This window comes from Saccopteryx leptura, chromosome X, assembly GCF_036850995.1.
Source record: "Saccopteryx leptura isolate mSacLep1 chromosome X, mSacLep1_pri_phased_curated, whole genome shotgun sequence".
Taxonomy (NCBI): domain Eukaryota; kingdom Metazoa; phylum Chordata; class Mammalia; order Chiroptera; family Emballonuridae; genus Saccopteryx; species Saccopteryx leptura.
The window spans coordinates 65,700,390-65,718,382 of NC_089516.1; the positions used below are offsets into that span (position 1 = coordinate 65,700,390).

Below are 17,993 nucleotides of genomic sequence, written 5' to 3' on the forward strand. Positions count from 1 at the left end.
AATGGTCATTTTTTCAATAAAACATAGAAACATACTTTTAAAATAAAATTGTCATATGATGCATGTAATTATTTTTATAAAATATAATTGACATATAACATATTACGTTCAGGTGTACGACATTATGATTCAATATTTCTATATAGTGTGAAATGATCATTACAGGAAGTGTAGTTAGCATTCATCACCATATACAGCTACAATTTTTTTCTTGTAATGACAACTTTTAACATCTACTCTCTTAGCAATTTTCGTATTTGCAGTACCATGTCATTAACTGCACTTACCATGCTGTACATTACATCTTCATGGCTTATTTATTTGATAACCGGAAGTTTGTACCTTTTGACTCCCTTCTACTCACCACCTCCAGCAACCACCAATCTGTTCTCTGAAATAGGCATTATTTTATATTCCCTCTCACTTGCCATTATAGCATGGCCATTTTAAAATGTCACTAAATATTTTTCTAAAACAAGATTTTAGATGGTTATGTCGTATCCTTTAATTTTTTTATACTTATATCTACCAGGTCTTTCATCTCTCTGACTACTCCATGCTTTCTTTCTTCTTACTCTGCCTCTTAAATGTAGATGTTCCTGAACATTCCATTCTGTCTGTTTTGTCACTTTGCAAACTCTCTCAGAGTGGTCTCATCCACTCCCATAGTTTCACCTACTAATAGTTTCAAATCTGTATCTTCAAGCCAGAGTTACTCCTGGTCTCCAAATATATACTCTCACCTCTTCCGCTCCCAAGCCTGCTGTCCCTCTAGTATTCTCTTATCCCTGTGAATGGTATTATACCCACCCAATTGCCCAAGCCAAAAATCTGGGGAGTTGGCATTATCTTGCTTACCCTCTTACCACTTTGTATTCAATAAATAACTAAACCTTGTAAATTTTACCTTCTCATATCTCCCCCCCCTTTTTTTTTCTTATTCTACTGCCACTGCCCTGGTACAGACTCTGATAATTTTACATTTGAATTAGTAAGCCAATTTCCTGTCTCCCTACCTCTATTCATGGCCTCCTCCCGTGCATTCTCCAAACTTTCTTCAGAGTGCTTTTTCTAAAATGTACATCTGATCATGCCACTTCCTTGTTTAAAATCCTCAATTTGCTCCTCACTGCCTTTGTAATAAAATCTGCCTATAACTCCTTTTCCCCATTTTTTTTACCAACTTTTCTTCATTCTTTGAAATTCAGCTCAGATAGCCTGCCTTTCATGTACAAAAAAGCTAAGGAGTGATGAGAGGTAGCCAGCGCCATTTTCTCAGAGGCAGATTAAGGTTGGTTAAGGCCCCAGGCACAGAAGAGAATATTAGGCCACTTAAAAAAGAGAGAGAGACAGGGAAAATAAAAATACATGTTAACCATATTTTTAAATAAATAAAAAATATTATGCACTATTAATGTTAAAATCGCACATATGAAACTAAGCTTGGTGTCATTAGAAAAAAGTGTAAAGTTGGGGTTTTGCGGGGCCTTTCAGAAGTCGGGGCCCAGGGCACACACCGGTGATTCAGCCATTAAATACACCTCTGCTTTTTGTGCTAAATTCAGGAGTTTAGGTTTTATTTCCTCCATTTTCTCTGTCCTTCTGTTTTTCTTCTGCCCTGTATATCTTTGAGTTAGTGCTTACCATAGACCACCATATTGTCTGTTTACTTCTGTGTCTCTTCCATTAGATTAGTACTTTTGGCCTGACTGATGGTGGTGCAGTGGAAAGAGCATCAACCTGGGACACTGAAGACCCAGGTTTTAAACCTTGAGGTGTCAGCTTGAGTGCAGGCTTACCAGCTTGAGCGCAAAAACATCAATATGATCCCAAGGTCACTGGCTTGAGCCCAAAAGTTGCTGGCTTGAAGCCCAATGTCCCTGGCTTGAGCCCAAGGTCTCTGGCTTGAGCAAGGGGTCACTGGCTTGGCTAGAGCTCCAAGTCAAGCTGAAAAGTCACATATGAGAAGCAATCAATGAACAACTAAAGTGACGCATCTGCAAGTTGATGCTCATCTCGCTCCCTTCCTATCTCTGTCTCTCTCTCTCTCTTAATAAAAAAATAGTACTTTTGAAGGGTGGGTACCATTCATCTCTATATGAGCACCTATAGCACACAGTAGTTTTTTAGAAAAAGTTGGATGAATGACAGTTGAATGAATACATGAACATGGCCAACAAAAAAATGAACTTGAGGCTTTCAATTTACCCTTAAGCTCTGGCATGATAGTGCAGTTATCTTTTATCTTGGCCATATCCCAGGCATCACTTTCAGAAGTGGGATGATCTGCATAGCAGCCTCAGCTAGAAGCTGGTTCAGAATGGCCTGGAACCGACCCTGCTATTGAGAGGCCATAGAAGTGTAACTGGGGACCATGGACCTACGTTGATCTTAGCTCATTTGAAAGAATGTGGAGATAAGAATTTCGTCTGAATTGTGTCACCTTCCTACCTTACCACCCTCAAGCGAACTGGTTGAAAATGACCAGAGTTGCTCAGAAGCACTTTGCTGGAAATCTGCCAACAAGGTTTCCCAGATTTCTCTTCTCTCAACATGTTGCTCCATGATCAACAACAGGAGTTGGTCTTGCTGAATTGCTAATGAGGCAATGAATGTCTCAAGACTTGTCTCCACAGTTTTATTTTGATAATTATCTGTTAAGTACCTGTTGCTTGCCAGGAACTCTGTTCGGGGTCACAAAGGATGCGAAGATGTACAAAGCAGGTCTCACTAGTTGTTTAAATAACCACCTTTAATATAAAGGAAGTGAAATAAGTGTTAAACAGAGGTATAAGCAACATGTTGTGGGAACACAGATGAAAAAAGGAAGGAAGGTGGAAATTCACGATCACGTTTACTAAACACCCATTTTGATGGCAAATCTTGGCGCATGTATTATATTATCATAGACATTAATTCTGACTAAGTGAATCTGAAAAGTCATCATGCACTAGGACATTTGAGTTAGGCCTTGAATGTGAGTAAGAATTTGGCAGGAGGAAAATCAAAGTCAGGATACTCAAAGTTGAGAGAACAATATGTAAAAAATCATCAGGGCATGAAGGTGCTTGAACTATTTAAGGAACACAGAGTTTGGGGCATGCTTGAGTCACAGGATATAAAAGGGTAGTGTGGGTACAAAGCATGGAAAGATGGGCTGGCACCAGATTTTGGAGGAAATTTGATGCCAGGGTAGGATATTTGAATTTCATTTAGTAGGTAATGAAGAATCATGAAAAGCTTTTCAATGAAGGGAATAACAAGATGGAAGTGACGCTTTAAGAAGAGTAACCTGATGGGATAAACCAGGAAGGGGGTAAAACAGAGGTTGCAAGAGAGGTAGAAGGCTTCATCAACAATCCAGACATGAAGTTATGAACATTCTATCTAAGGAGGTGTCAGTGGTACTAGATCCAATGACTGTGAGAGGTAATGTAGTGTAGCAAACAGTGCACTGGACTGGGGCTCCCATAGCCCTGGGTCCTAGTCCTAGTCCTGCTTTCTGTCTTTCTTTTTCTTTTCTTTTTTTTTTGACAGAGTCAGAGAGAGGGATAGATAGGGACAGACAGACAGACAGATAGGAAGGAAGAGAGATGGGAAGCATCAATTCTTCCTTGCGGCAGTTGATTGATTGCTTGTGCATTGATTGCTTTCTCATATGTACCTTGACTGGAGGGCTGCAGCTGAGCCAATGACCCCTTGCTCAAGCCAGAGACCTTGGGCTCAAGCCAGCGACCTTTGGGCTCAAGTCAGTGACCTTGGGGTCATGTCTATGATCCCACACTCAAGCCAGTGACCCCACGCTCAAGCCGGAGACCTTGGGGTTTCAAACCTGGGTCTTCCATGTCCCAGTTCGATGCTCTATCCACTGCGCCACTGCCTGGTCAGGTCATAGTCATGCTTTCTAGTTATAGAAAATGGCGATTTACCTTTCAGGGATTCAGTTTTCTTTTCTGGAAAAAAAATGGTGACGCTTGAATAAATAAGTATCTTTAAGGTCTCTTCCAGCTCTAATGACCTCTGGTTCAGACTAAGTCACTTGCTTAAAATCACAGAGCAAGGAATTTGTCCTGGGCAGTTTTGTCCATAGAAGCAGCGTGCTTGACTGCTGCACTACATGCATATCTCTCTATATAGGACTGATAGATCACATTTGATAAGAAATAAGATGACTAGGAGAAGGGAGGTGTCATTAATAAGATAGTGGAGTCAAAGAGGGAAGCTAGCCTTATGGAGAAAAATGATGCTTCAGACATGCTGAGTGTGAAGTGTCAGTGAGAGCTCCAGCTAACTGTTAGAAGGGCAGGATAGCATCCCTGGGCAGATGCATGGGTGAGAGATTTCATTTTGGGAATCATAAACCTATAGGCAATCCTAAAAGCTATGAAACATATGAGTTTATAGAAAGAAGAAGTGAATGTACGCAGTGCTGGAATTCAAATAATTTAACAACCAGTTCTCTGCCCTCATGACCATTTTAAGTATAAAAAAAGATATACCAAAATGTAGTTTATTATTTCATGCCTTTAATATTTAAATACGAACAATAAAAGAGGTACACAAAACTAGATTCAAAGAAAGTGTTTTAAAATATAAATGAAAATATTAAATACCTGACAAAAACCAATAAAACTATTAAAGATATTTCCTATTGCTTCCTAGAGAAATTTTAAAAAATATTTTTTGTTTATTCATTGTTTTGTAGAGGATAGAGAGAGAGAGACGGTGGGGAGAAGCAGGAAGCATCAACTCCCATATGTGCCTTGACCAGGCAAGCCCATGGTTTCGAAGAAGCAGCAACCTTAGCTTTCCAGGTCGACACTTTATCCACTGTGCCACCACAGGTCAATTTCATATTGTTCCTTGATTGGTGTCCTCAGTTGCAATTTTTTTCACCTATGGACTGAATGGAATTACTATGGGCACTTAGAATATGTTGTTGCGCAGACGAACGTTAAAACAGAGTAAGGAATGTAAATTTGTGATTTCCACATTGGGTGGCTGCCCAGGTGCCCACCTTAGAGAGAACTTACAAATGACATTTTTAAAACTGGTTCTCCGAACTCAACAAAAAATTAGGTATCGGTTCTGCTGAACCGGTGCAAACCGGCTGAATCCCACCACTGAGTTTGGGAGAGCGAAGAGCGAAGAACCATGAGAGATGAGAAAGGGGGTAAAGACAAGGAAGAAACAACTGACTGTGATCCCTGAACAAACTACTTCCATTTTCTGGTCTTTAGACTTGTCATTTGTAAAATGAGGGGATTGGAGCAAGTAAGCTATTAGGCTTTCAACTGAGACATATTATGTGCAATCACAGAAGATAGAAGAGAACAAAAGACCATGGAAACTGAAAAAGAGCATTTCTAAAAAGAGGTTTCATGAGGCTGCCTGCATTCAATACTGCAGAAGGTCAGGGACTTAGTTGACGCCACAGCATTTTTTTTTTTAGATTTTATTTATTCATTTTAGAAAGAGGAGACGGGGGGTGGGGGAGAAAGAGAGAGAGAGAAGGGGGGAGGAGCAGGAAGCATCAACTTCCATATGTGCCTTGACCAGGCAAGCCTGGGGTTTTGAACCGGCAACCTCAGCATTCCAGGTCAACACTTTACCCATTGCTCCACCACAGGTCAGCCAATGCCACAGCATTTAGCAATTGGAAGCTCCTCTCCAAGGTAAGGACCTCCCTTTCCCTCACAAGCCACCAATTTTCTATACCCTTTCTCCAACCCCTTCTAAGCAACACCGTTCTATAAAATTCCATTCTGTCCTTTACAGAGGCTCAGTCCCTCTCCAAGATTAACTGTCTCTATAAGGTAAATCAAAATCTCTGATTCATACCTTCCCTTTGCACCTCAATTTATATTTCCAATGTTTATAGGACATTTCCATCAGTCACTGAAATTTAGCTTGCAGTAAAAATAATAATGATGTTAAAAATAGCCCTGGCTGGATAGCTTGGTTGGGTAGAGCATTGTCCAGAAGCTCAGAGGTTGCTGGTTTGATTCCCAGTCAGGGCACATACAGGAACAGATCAATATTCTTGTCCCTCTCCCTTGTTTTCTTGTTAAAATCAATCAATAAGGCCCTGGCCGGTTGGCTCAGTGGTAGAGTGTCGGCCTGGTGTGCGGGGGACCCGGGTTCGATTCCCGGCCAGGGCACATAGGAGAAGCGCCCATTTGCTTCTCCGCCCCCCGCCCCCTCCTTCCTCTCTGTCTCTCTCTTCCCCTCCCGCAGCCAAGGCTCCATTGGAGCAAAGATGGCCCGGGCGCTGGGGATGACTCCTTGGCCTCTGCCCCAGGCGCTAGAGTGGCTCTGGTCATGGCAGAGCGACGCCTCGGAGGGGCAGAGCATCGCCCCCTGGTGGGCAGAGCATCGCCCCTGGTGGGCGTGCCAGGTAGATCCCGGTCGGGCGCATGCGGGAGTCTGTCTGACTGTCTCTCCCCATTTTCAGCTTCAGAAAAATACAAAAAAAGATAAAATAAAATAAAATTAATCAATAAATTTTTTTAAATGATAACTAACATTTATTGAATATTCTGTTTTGTCCTATAAGGTAAATATTTTATTCTTTCCATTTTGCAGATGAAGAAGCTGAGGCTCAGAGACGTGAAATAATGTGTCTAAGGTTACACAACTAGGATGTTGCAGAGCCAGAATTATTATTATTTTTTTTTACAGAGACAGAGAGAGAGAGTCAGAGAGAGGGGCAGATAGGGACAGAAAGACAAAAGGGAGAGAGATGAGAAGCATCAATTTTTTGTTGCAGCTCCTTAGTTGTTTATTGATTGCTTTCTCATAGAAAATGGCCGGAGGGCTCCAGCCAAGCCAGCAAGCCCTTGCTCACAGCAGTGACTTTGGGCTTCAAGCCAGTGACCTTTGGGCTTAAGCCAGTGAACCTCAGGGTTTCGAATCTGTGTCCTTAGAGTCCCAGTCCAACGATCTATCCACTGTGCCACCACCTGGTCAGGTGCATAGCCAGAATTCTTGATTCCAGAGCTCAAGAGCTTAACAACATCATTATGATCAATTTAAAATCAAGTCATCTTCTTTTTTCCTCTAAATAAGCTCAACTATCTTACTTCTCTATTTCTGTTTTATTCTCTTCCAACATCTTGCCACTCTTTCAGAACAGGTTCTCATCCCCTCAGACAATTATGGAAGTCTCTCACCTGGTCTCCGCACTTGCAGTTCTGCCTTTCTAATTCTAGACATGTGACCATTCTAGCTTAAAAAGCTCTGAATGCTTCCCATTATTTACATTTAAGTTCAAACTTGTTAACATGGCTGAAAGACCCCTTCACAGTCCAACCACATACCACATCTGCACCAAACTGCTAGTCATGACTAAACATGACAGACTTTTATATCTGCAAGCCTTTGCTTACGTGTCCCTCTACCTGGAATGCCTTCCCTACTCTTTTTTTTTATTTTTAGAAGCAACTTAAATGTTTATTTTACTGAGTTTAGAGAGAGGAAGGGAGAAAGCAGTAGAGAGACAGGAACATCTGTTCCCGTATGTGCCCTGACTGGGGATCAAACCAGCAACCTCTGTGCTTTGGGATGATGCTCCAACCATCCGAGCTATACAGCCAGGACAGCCTTTCCTACTCTTTACCAGGAGAATTTCCACTCATCTTTCTAAGCCCAATTCTAATGTCATTTCCTCTGTCAAGACTTCTCAGATTCACAACCCCTTCTGACAGAAATGATATCCCCTCAGCTGTGCTCCCAGACCGGGCTTATGTCTCCTACCGCACTGTGAGCACCTTGGGGATAGTGACTACAACTGCTTCTCTTTCATATCCCCAGCAGCCAAGGCACCCAATAAATGTTTGCTGGAATTTAAAGAATTTTTAATATTTATCTTCTATGAATTTGTTATTTAACATATGGTAACTGGTATTGCTAATTTTAAAGGAAACGCGCAGATTCTGGTTTCCAGGGGAAAAAAAACAAAACAGTTCACATGCACCATCACCACTTCCTTATCTCCTATTATCATTCAATCCACTGCAGTCTGGCCTCTGCCCTAGTCATCTGCTGCAAGTGCTTTACTATGCTAATAAGTGACTTCCATATTAGGAAAGCCAGCAGACAGACTCCAGAGGGAACTTCTCAGTAGTATTTGTTGCCATGAACAAATCTCATTTCTAGAAAATTACTCTACCTTTAGCCTCCATAATTTTCCTCCACATTCTGTAGCGTTCCTCAGAATTTTACCTTCACTTATCTTCTTACTCCAAGACTCTGGCTGAGTGATTTACTTGACTCCTATGATTTCAAGTACCATTTCCATGTTGACGACTTCTATAGCTCTATTTCAGATTTCGATACTTCCTTTCTACCTCCACCCCTTTAGCCCACAGTCCAACGTGAATATAAGTTTATCTGAAGATTGCCCCACGCCTCTCCTGGAAGTCTGTACAAAGTCAGCAGATGAATATGTCAGCAGTGTTCACCTCACATCTGGAAAGATTTTTAAATCCGTTTGTGTGCTATGGTAAAAGGGCAAAGGTGCTGGGCACTTCTGTGAGTATATCAGACAGTGACTATTTGTGGGTATAGTGGTGTCCTTTATAAGCACATTAAATTGAGATGAATGAGCCCTGGCCACATAGATCAGTAACCGAGAGGGTTGTCCGGATAAGCAAAGGTTGCCGCTTTGATCCTCTGTCAGGGCACATGCAGTAACAGATCAAAGTTTCTGTATTTTTCTCCCTTCCTCTCTCTCTAAAATCAGTCAATAAAATTTTTTTAAAAAATAAACTGAGGTGAATGAATTCACCTGAAGCTATGTATGTTCAAGATTTTATCAAAGGCTTAACTCAAGAAATAGTAATTTGTCACATGTTGACTATGTTGAATTTTTTAAGAGAAAGTTATATTGATCTCTCAGCGTGATGTCTTCCTCATATTTGGGGGGGGGCGAGGGTGAACTTAACTCTTGTTGCTCGGGAAGAAACAAAAGTACAGAAAGGAGGAGGATTTAAAGATATAGGTGATGATGTATAGATTGCTTTTCTTTTTTCTCTTTTTCTTTTTATTTATTCATTTTAGAGAGAGACAGAGAAAGATAGAGAGAGAGAAGGGCGGAAGAGCAGGAAGCATCCACTCCCATATGTGCCTTGACCGGGCAAGCCCAGGGTTTTGAACTGGCAACCTCATGGTTCCAGGTCAATGCTTGATCCACTGCACCACCACAGGTCAGGCAGATTGCTTTTCTTTAGAATAACTTATTTAATTTAATTTACATTTTTAGTATACTTATTTTATATTAGGGAAGTTCATGTTCCATTTAAAAATATATGATCAAAAACAGTCTAGTGTGCGTGACTGTTTCTGGTATTGGTGGCATTTGTTAGTTGTACAGTGCAAACATGGGCAGTCACACATCAAAACATGGTTCCTGCCAACAAGATCTGTATAGTTATCAGATTTTCTGAGCGATGGCTCCATACATGTTTTAAAAAATTGTCTAGCATGTATATATATTTTTTGTTTTTTATTTTTTCTATTGAGTTTATTGGGGTGAGACTGGTTTACAAAACCATACAGGTCTCAAGTGTACAACCCAACAAAGCATCGTCTGCACACCGCAGCGCGTGCCCCTCACCCAGAGTCAAGTCTCTTTCTGTCCCCATTCATCCACCTCTGCCCTCTTCCGCCTTCCTGCACGCCCTTTCCCTCTGGCTCTCGTCATACTGTCGTCTGCGTCTAAGTGTTTTATATACATATATATGTACGTATGTATATTTTCAATTTTTATAGCTTAAAAAGGGTTTCAAATAATAAGCAAAAAAAAAAAAAAAAAAGAAAAAAAGGGTTTCAAGTATCTATAACCTCACGAATATGAAACACATTATTTTTGTGTCACAACTTGACTACTCAAAATTTTACTGCTGCTACCTTTCTTTTTAAAAACCTGTTAAAGCAACTGTTTGCCTAAAATAAATTACTTTACATATAAAAAAATGGGAAAAAGTTAAGTAAATAATAATATGAGTGCCCTGGCTGGATAGCTCAGTTGGTTGGAGCATCGTCCCAAATCTCAGAGGTTGCCGGTTTGATCCCCAGTCGAGGCACATACAGGAGCAGATTGACATTCTAGTCTCTCTCTCATCCTGTCTCCCTTCCTCTCTCTCTCTCTCAAATCAATGCAATAAATATTAAAAAATAATAATAATATGAGTGGTCACATGGATATGGCAAAATGTGTGAAGGGGATTCTTGAAAGATTAAAGTTTAGGAAATATTGCCACAGTACTCATGTGAGAACTGGGCTAAACTATGTCCCAAGAAAGTCTAGCAAGACACTCTTGCATTGAGTTACAGGAAAGATAAAATAAATTTTAAAAATCTTTAAAGAAGCCTGACCTGTGGTGGTGCAGTGGGTAAAAAATCGACCTGGAATGCTGAGGTTGCTGGTTCAAAACCCTGGGCTTGCCCAGTCAGAGCACATAAGGGAAGCAACTACTTCCAGTTGATGCTTCTCATTCCTCCCCATCTCCTCTTTCTAAAAGAAAATAACAAAATAAAAAAAAAGTTTTTTAAAGAAATAAACAAGCCTGACCTGTGGTGGCACAGTGGATAAAGCGTTGACCTGGAACGCTGAGGTCGCCGGTTCAAAACCCTGGGCTTGCCTGGTCAAGACACATATGGGAGTTGAAGCTTTCTGCTCCTCCCTTTTCTCTCTCTTCTCTCTAAAATAAATAAATAAAGTCTTTAAAAATAAAAACCATTAGTAAAAAAAAAGAGAAATAAACAGTACCACTAGGAAATTATAGATATATTCATTCCTAGAAATGGTAAGAAGACTTCAAAAGCAAAAAATTACCCATTAAAATGCAACTGAGCCTGGCCAGGCGGTGGCGCAGTGGATAGAGCATCGGACTGGGATGCGGAAGGACCCAGGTTCGAGACCCCAGGGTTGCCAGCTTGAGCGTGGGCTCATCTGACTTGAGCGAAAAACTCACTAGCATGGACCCAAGGTCACTGGCTCAAGCAGGGGGTTACTCAGTCTGCTGAAGGCACGCGGTCATGGCACATATGAGAAAGCAATCAATGAACAACTACAGTGTCGCAACGAAAAACTGATGATTGATGCTTCTCATCTTTCTTCGTTCCTGTCTGTCTATCCCTACCTATCCCTCTATCTGACTCTCTCTCTGTCCCTATAAAAAAAAAATGCAACTGAAACCCTAAAATCCATTTCTGTTGATTAACCGCAAGATGGTCTACAATATTCTGTGGTTTTATTTTTTAGAGGGAGAGAGAGAGAAAGAAAGAGAGTGAGAGATATGAGAAACATCAACTTGTAGTTGCCTCATTTTAGTTGTTCATTGATTGCTTTCTCATATGAGCCTTGACCAGGGCAGGGGGCTCCAGCCAAGCCAGTGACCCCTGGCTCAAACCAGTGACCATGGGCTCATGTCAACGATCCCATGTTCAAGCTGGTGACCTCGTGCTCAAGCTGATGAGACTGAGCTCAAGCCAGGAACCTCAGGGTTTTTTTTGTTTTTTTGTTGTTGTTGTTTTTTTGTATTTTTCTGAAGCTGGAAACGGGGAGAGACAGTCAGACAGACTCCCGCATGCGCCCGACCGGGATCCACCCGGCACGCCCACCAGGGGGCGACGCTTTGCCCACCAGGGGGTGATGTTCTGCCCCTCCGGGGCGTCGCTCTGTTGTGACCAGAGCCACTCTAGCGCCTGGGGCAGAGGCCAAGGAGCCATCCCCAGCGCCCGGGCCATCTTTGCTCCAATGGAGCCTCGCTGCGGGAGGGGAAGAGAGAGACAGAGAGGAAGGAGAGGGGGAGGGGTGGAGAAGCAGATGGGCGCTTCTCCTGTGTGCCCTGGCCGGGAATCAAACCCAGGACTTCTGCACGCCAGGCCGACGCTGTACCACTGAGCCAACCGCCAGGGCCACCTCAGGGTTTTGAACCTGGGTCCTCAGTGTCCCAGGTCTATGCTCTATCCACTGCATCACCACTAGTCAGGCAATATTTTGTGATCTTTATATTTTACTCAAACTCTCAACTAGCAAAAGTTTAAGCAAGTGATGCTACAACCTAAGTATTAGTCTTCAATAAAAATTTCCCTGATTAGGGCCCTGGGCAGTTGACTCAGTGGATAGAGCATTGGCCCAGCATGCAGATGTCCCAGGTTTGATCCCTTGTCAAGGCACACATGAGAAGTGACCATCTGCTTCTCTTTCTCTCCCTCTCCCCCTCCTTCCCTTCCTACAGCCAGTGGCTCAAATGGTTTGAGCATCGGCCCCAGGCATTGAGGATAGCTCAATTTGTCCAAGCATTGGCCTCCAGCACTAAAAATAGCTTGTTTGGTCCAAGTGTCAGCCTCAGATGGGGGTTGCTGCATGGATCCCAGTTGGGGCACATGTGGGAGTCTGCCTCTCTATCTCCCCTCCTCTCACTTAAAAAATTTCCCTGATTTAAGAGAATATATATATATATCCTCTGTACTATGCTTATTCATACCTCCCTGAACCCCCAACCCCTGGCAACCATGCATCTTTTTACTGTCTACATAGTTTTGTTTTCCACAATGTTATATAATTGGAATAATATAGTATATTGTCTTTTCATATTGACTTATTTTATTTAGTCGTATGCATTTATTTTTTTTAATTTTTATTTATTTATTTTATTTTTTTTTACAGAGACAGTGAGTCAGAGAGAGGGATAGACAGGGACAGACAGACAGGAACAGAGAGAGATGAGAGGCATCAATCATTAGTTTTTCGTTGTGCATTGCAACACCCTAGTTGTTCATTGATTGCTTTCTCATATGTTCCTTGACCACGGGCCTTCAGCAGACCGAGTAACCCCTTGCTGGAGTCAGTAACCTTGGGTTCAAGCTGGTGGGCTTTGCTCAAACCAGATGAGCCCACACTCAAGCTGGCGACCTTGGGGTCTCAAACCTGGGTCCTCTGCATCCCAGTCCGACGCTCTATCCACTGTGCCACCACCTGGTCAGGCTAGTCGTATGCATTTAAGGTTCCTCTAGGACTTCTGGTCAAGATGGTAGGATAGGTAAACGCTGTGCTTGCCTCCTCCCACAACCACATCAAAATTACAACTAAACTAAAGAAAACCATCATTCAGAACCACCTGAAATCTAGTTGAATAGAAGTAAATCCCTACAACTAGGGATTTAAAGAAGCCACATGGAGACTGGTAGAAGGGGTGGAGACAGGAATGGGCTCATCCTACCCATGTGTGGCAGTTTAAAATTGGGAGGGATATCTCAACTGTGGAGAGCCCCCTGAGAAGCAAGGGGTCCCAGCCCCACACCAGGCCCCCCAGCCCAGGGTTTCAGAATCACAAAGAGAATTCTCCATAACTTCTGGCTGTAAAATTCAGCAGGGATTAAAGATGAGTGAGACGGAGGACTGCTAGAGTCCCAGGCAGCTCCTTTTAAAGGAGCTGTGCATGGACTTACTCAGACTCACTCCCTCTCATCTCCAGTGCTGTGGCAGCAGCTCAAAAGGAACCAGGGACATATGGGTGAAACTGAATTGTAGGGCATCAGGGCAACAGGTGGGGGAAGGAAGCATTCTACCAGACAGAAGTGCTGGCAGAGGCCATTGTTCCTTTTCTGAGACACAGCCCCACAGAGCCAGCAGGTGGGTATCATATCTGAGTTTCCATCAACCTGGCTCCTGTTCCCCCATCCAAGTGATTATCTGAGACCCCGCCCCACACAACTTGCAGATCCACTCAAGCCATTTCCAGTGGCTTTTCCATACAAATGGCCTCTCTTGCCTCATGCTATAAACTTTCAAAATCTCTCAAACAAGCAGGATCTGGCCTCTGTGTATCCTGTACCTCTTGCTAAGCGATCTGGCACTAGTGACAGCCAGCCTTGGTTCATATCTTAGTCTGTCCTGGGCACCTCCAAATCCATCACAAGCAGCAGCCATCTGCATATTGCTCTGTAGCTTGTGCTGGGTGACCCCAAGTAGGGCACAGGTGGTAGCTGACCTCAAACCTCCCAGGAGGTCCCAGAGCCAGTACACCTGTGGACAGCTTCAGACCACGCCAGGTCACCCCACCACCACCTCCTGAGCAACACACTCAAAGGGCGGACCTGGTGAGCACCAAAGCCCCACTGATGCAAGCCCTGCTCCATAGTGTCAACTCCTGCACAGCTGCTCCTCATCTGTAGTTGCAGCTAGTCCTTGCAGCCAATCAGCCTGAAGGTCAATACTTCCCAGTGATGCCAACAGCAATTAAGGCTCAACAAGGCTACAACAAGACAGTGCATACAGCCCACACAAGGGTATACCTCGAGCACCCAACTCAAGTGACTGAGGAGGCTGTGCCCTACAGGACACAAGGCCATTCTACCAAGTCCAGGAGATGTAGCAGCCCTACCTAACACATAGAAACAAATAAGGAAGCAGCCAAAATGCAGAGACAAATAAACAGGTCCCAAATGAAAGAATAAGAGAATTCTCCAGAAAGAGAACTAAATGGAATAGGGGCAAGTACACTACTACCAGATACAGAGTTTAAAACAATGGTTATAAGGATGCTCAAGGAACTTAGTGAGAACTTCAACAGCATGCAAAAGGACATGGAAACCATAAAAAAGAACTGGTTGTCCTGGTCAAATAGCTCAGTTGGTTAGAGCATCAGTCCAAAAAGCAGAGCCTGCCTGTTCAATCCTCAGTCAGGTCACACAGAGGAACAGATTGACGTTCTTGTCTCTCTCTCTCTCTCCCTTCCTCTCTGGATAAAATAAATAAATAAAAGTAAAAAAAAAAAATAACCAGTCAGAAATAAAGGATACACTAACTGAAATGGAAACTAATTTACAGAGAATGAACAGTAGACAATGCTGAGAATCAAATCAGCTATTTGAATTACAAGGAAGCAAAAAAATGCCCAATCAGAACAGCAAAAAGAAAAAAGAATCCAAAAAATGAGGATAGTGCAAGGAGCCTCTGGTACAGCTTCAAGTGAACCAACATTCATGTTATAGGGCAGCTGGAAGGAGAAGAGAGAGAGTAACAAATTGAAAACCTATTTGAAAAAATAATGACAGAAAACTTCCTTAACCTGGTAAAGGAAATAGAAATACAATTCCAGACTCTGGCTAAGCAGCTCAGTTGGTTAGAACATAATCCTGATACACCAAGGTTATGGATTCAATTCCTGATCAATACTCATACAAGAAAAAAAAAAAAAGACTCATACAAGAATAAACCACTGAATGCCTATATAAGTGGAACAACAAATCAATGTCTGTCTCTCCCTTCTTTCTTCTCTAAAATCAATCAATGAATAAACATTTTTAAAAAGAAATACAAGTCCAGGAAGCACAGAGAGTCCCAAACCTAAGAAGCCCACACAAAGACACATCATAATTAAAGTGCTAAAGGTTAAAGACAATGAGATAATCTTAAAAACAGCAAGAGAAAAGCAGTTAGTTACCTATAAGAGACCTCCCATAAGGCTGTCAGTTAATTTCTCAACAGAAACTTTGCAGGCCAGAGGGATTAGCAAGAAATATTCAAAGTGATGAAAAACAAAGACCTACAACCAAGATTACTTTACCCAGCAAAGCTGTCATTTAGAATCAAAGGTCATATAAAGAGCTTCCCAGACAAGAAAAAGCTAAAGGAGTGTATTACCTCCAAACCAGTATTGCATGAAATGTTAAAGGGTCTTTTTTAAGATGAAGAAGAAAAAATATGAACAATAAAATAGCAATAAATACATATCTGTCAACAATTGAATCTAAAAAAAAAAAACAAAAAAACAAAATAAACAAGCAGAACAGAGAATAAAAAAGGTTCCTCTATGTCATTTTATGGTTTGATAGCTCATTTCTTTTTAGCAATGATTAATATTCTATTGCTTGAATGAACTACAGTTTATTTATCCATTCACCTACTGAAGGACATCTTGGTTGTTTCCAAGTTTTGGCAATTATGAATAAAGTTGCTGCAAACTTCTGTGTACAGATTTTGAAATGAACATAACATTTTCAACTCCTTTGAGTAAATACTAAGGAGTGACATTTCTGGATCATATGGTCAGTATGTTTAGTTTTGTAAGAAACCACCAGACTGTTTTTCAAAGTGTCGTTCATTTTGTATGCTCACTACTATTTGGTGTTGGCAGTGTACAGATTTTGGCCACTGTAATAAGTATGTAGTAGTATCTCACTGTTGTTTTAATTTACATTTTCTTGATGTCATACAATGTGCAGCATATTTTCATGTTTATTTGCCATTTGTACATCTTCTTTTCTTTAAATTTATTTTAGAGAGATTGAGAGAAAAAGAAGAGAGAGAGGGAGAGAGAGAGAAGTATTCATTTGTTGTTCCACTTATTTGCACATTAATTGGTCACTTCCTCTATGTGCCTTGACCTGGGATGTTTAGGATGATGCTGTAACAAATTGAGCTAACTGGCAGAGCTGCCATTTTTATATTTTTTTTGATGAGATGTCTGTTACGGTCTTTAGCCCATTTTTAAATATGTTTGTGTGTGTTCTTATTATTGAGTTTTAAGAGATCTTTGTATATTTTGGATAACAATCCTTTATCAAATGTATCTCTTGCAAACATTTTCTCTCAGTATGTAGCTTGTGTTCTCATTCTGTTGACATTGTTTTTCACAGAGCAAAAGTTTCTCATTTTAATTTTATCAATTTTTTCTTCCATGGACTGTGCTATTTTTATGGTGTTGTATCTAAAAAGTCATTACCAACAACAAATAAATTTTTTTTTAACTTTAAAAAGTGAAATATAAAAAGAAAGGAAAAGTTAGGTTTTCTCCTATGGTATATTGTAAGCGTTTTAAAGTAGAATGTTATTTTACATGTTGGTCTATGATCTATTTTGAATTAATTTCTGTGAAGGGTGTAAAGTCTGTTTCTAAATTTTTAAAATATTTTTTTGTGTGTGACAGAGACAGAGAGAGGGACAAATAGGGACAGAGAGACAGGAAGGGAGAGAGATGAGAAGCATCAATCGTTCATTACAGCACCTTAGTTGTTCATTGATTGCTTTCTCATATGCCCTTGACTTGGGGGCTATAGCAGACCAAGGGGCCCATTGCTCAAGCCAGCGACCTTAGGCTCAAGCTGGTGAGCCTTGCTCAAGTTAGATGAGCCTGCGCTCAAGCTGGCAACCTCAGGGTTTCAAACCTGGGTCCTCTGTGTTCCAGTCCGTGTTCCACTGTGCCACTGCCTGGTCAGGCAAAGTTTGTTTTTATATTCATGGTGTTGTTTTTTATTTGTTTGTTTAGTTTTTGTATATAGATGTCCAGTTGCTCCATCAACATTTGTTGAAAAGACTGTTTTTGCTCCATTGTGTTGCTTCTGCTTCTTTGTCAAAGATCAGTTGGCCATATTTATGTGGGTATATTTCTAGGCTTTCTGTTCTGTTTTATTGATCTCTTTGTCTATTTTTTTTTGTCTTGATTACTGTAACTTTCTAGTAAGACTTAATGTTGTGTAATGTCAGTCCTCCAACTTTGTTGTTCTTCAGTACTGTGTTGGCTATTCTGAGTCTTTTGTTTCTCCGTATAAACTTTAAAATCAATTTGCTAATATTCACAGAATAACTTGCTGGGATTGTGATTGGGGTTGCTTTGAATCTATAGGTCAAACTGTAAAGAACTGACATCTTGACAATCTTAAATCTTCCAGTCCATGAACTTAGTATATCTCTGTATTTATTTAGTTCTTATTTGCCTTGGTCCATTAGAGTTTTGTCACTTTGTTTATATATATTTATACATACCTTCTTAGATTTATATCTAAATATTTTATTTAGGAGGATGCTTATATAAATGGTATTGTGTTTTAAATGTAAGATTCCACTTGCTTGTTACTGGTATTTAGGAAAACAGTTGTCTTCTGTACATTAACCTTGTATCCTGCAACCTTGCTATAGTTGTTTATTAGTTTCAGATTTTTTTTGTCAATTCTTTCAAATTTTCTACATAGAAGGTCATATC

The 17,993-nt window shown here is 41.1% G+C and overlaps 1 non-coding gene across 1 annotated transcript; it reads left to right on the top strand.

Annotated features, from left to right (window-relative positions):
* Positions 1-9,332: 9,332 nt before the first annotated feature.
* Positions 9,333-9,464, top strand: LOC136386674 (small Cajal body-specific RNA 14). Its single transcript, XR_010748022.1, has one exon. It is a non-coding gene; the product is annotated as a small Cajal body-specific RNA 14 (non-coding RNA).
* Positions 9,465-17,993: the final 8,529 nt, after the last annotated feature.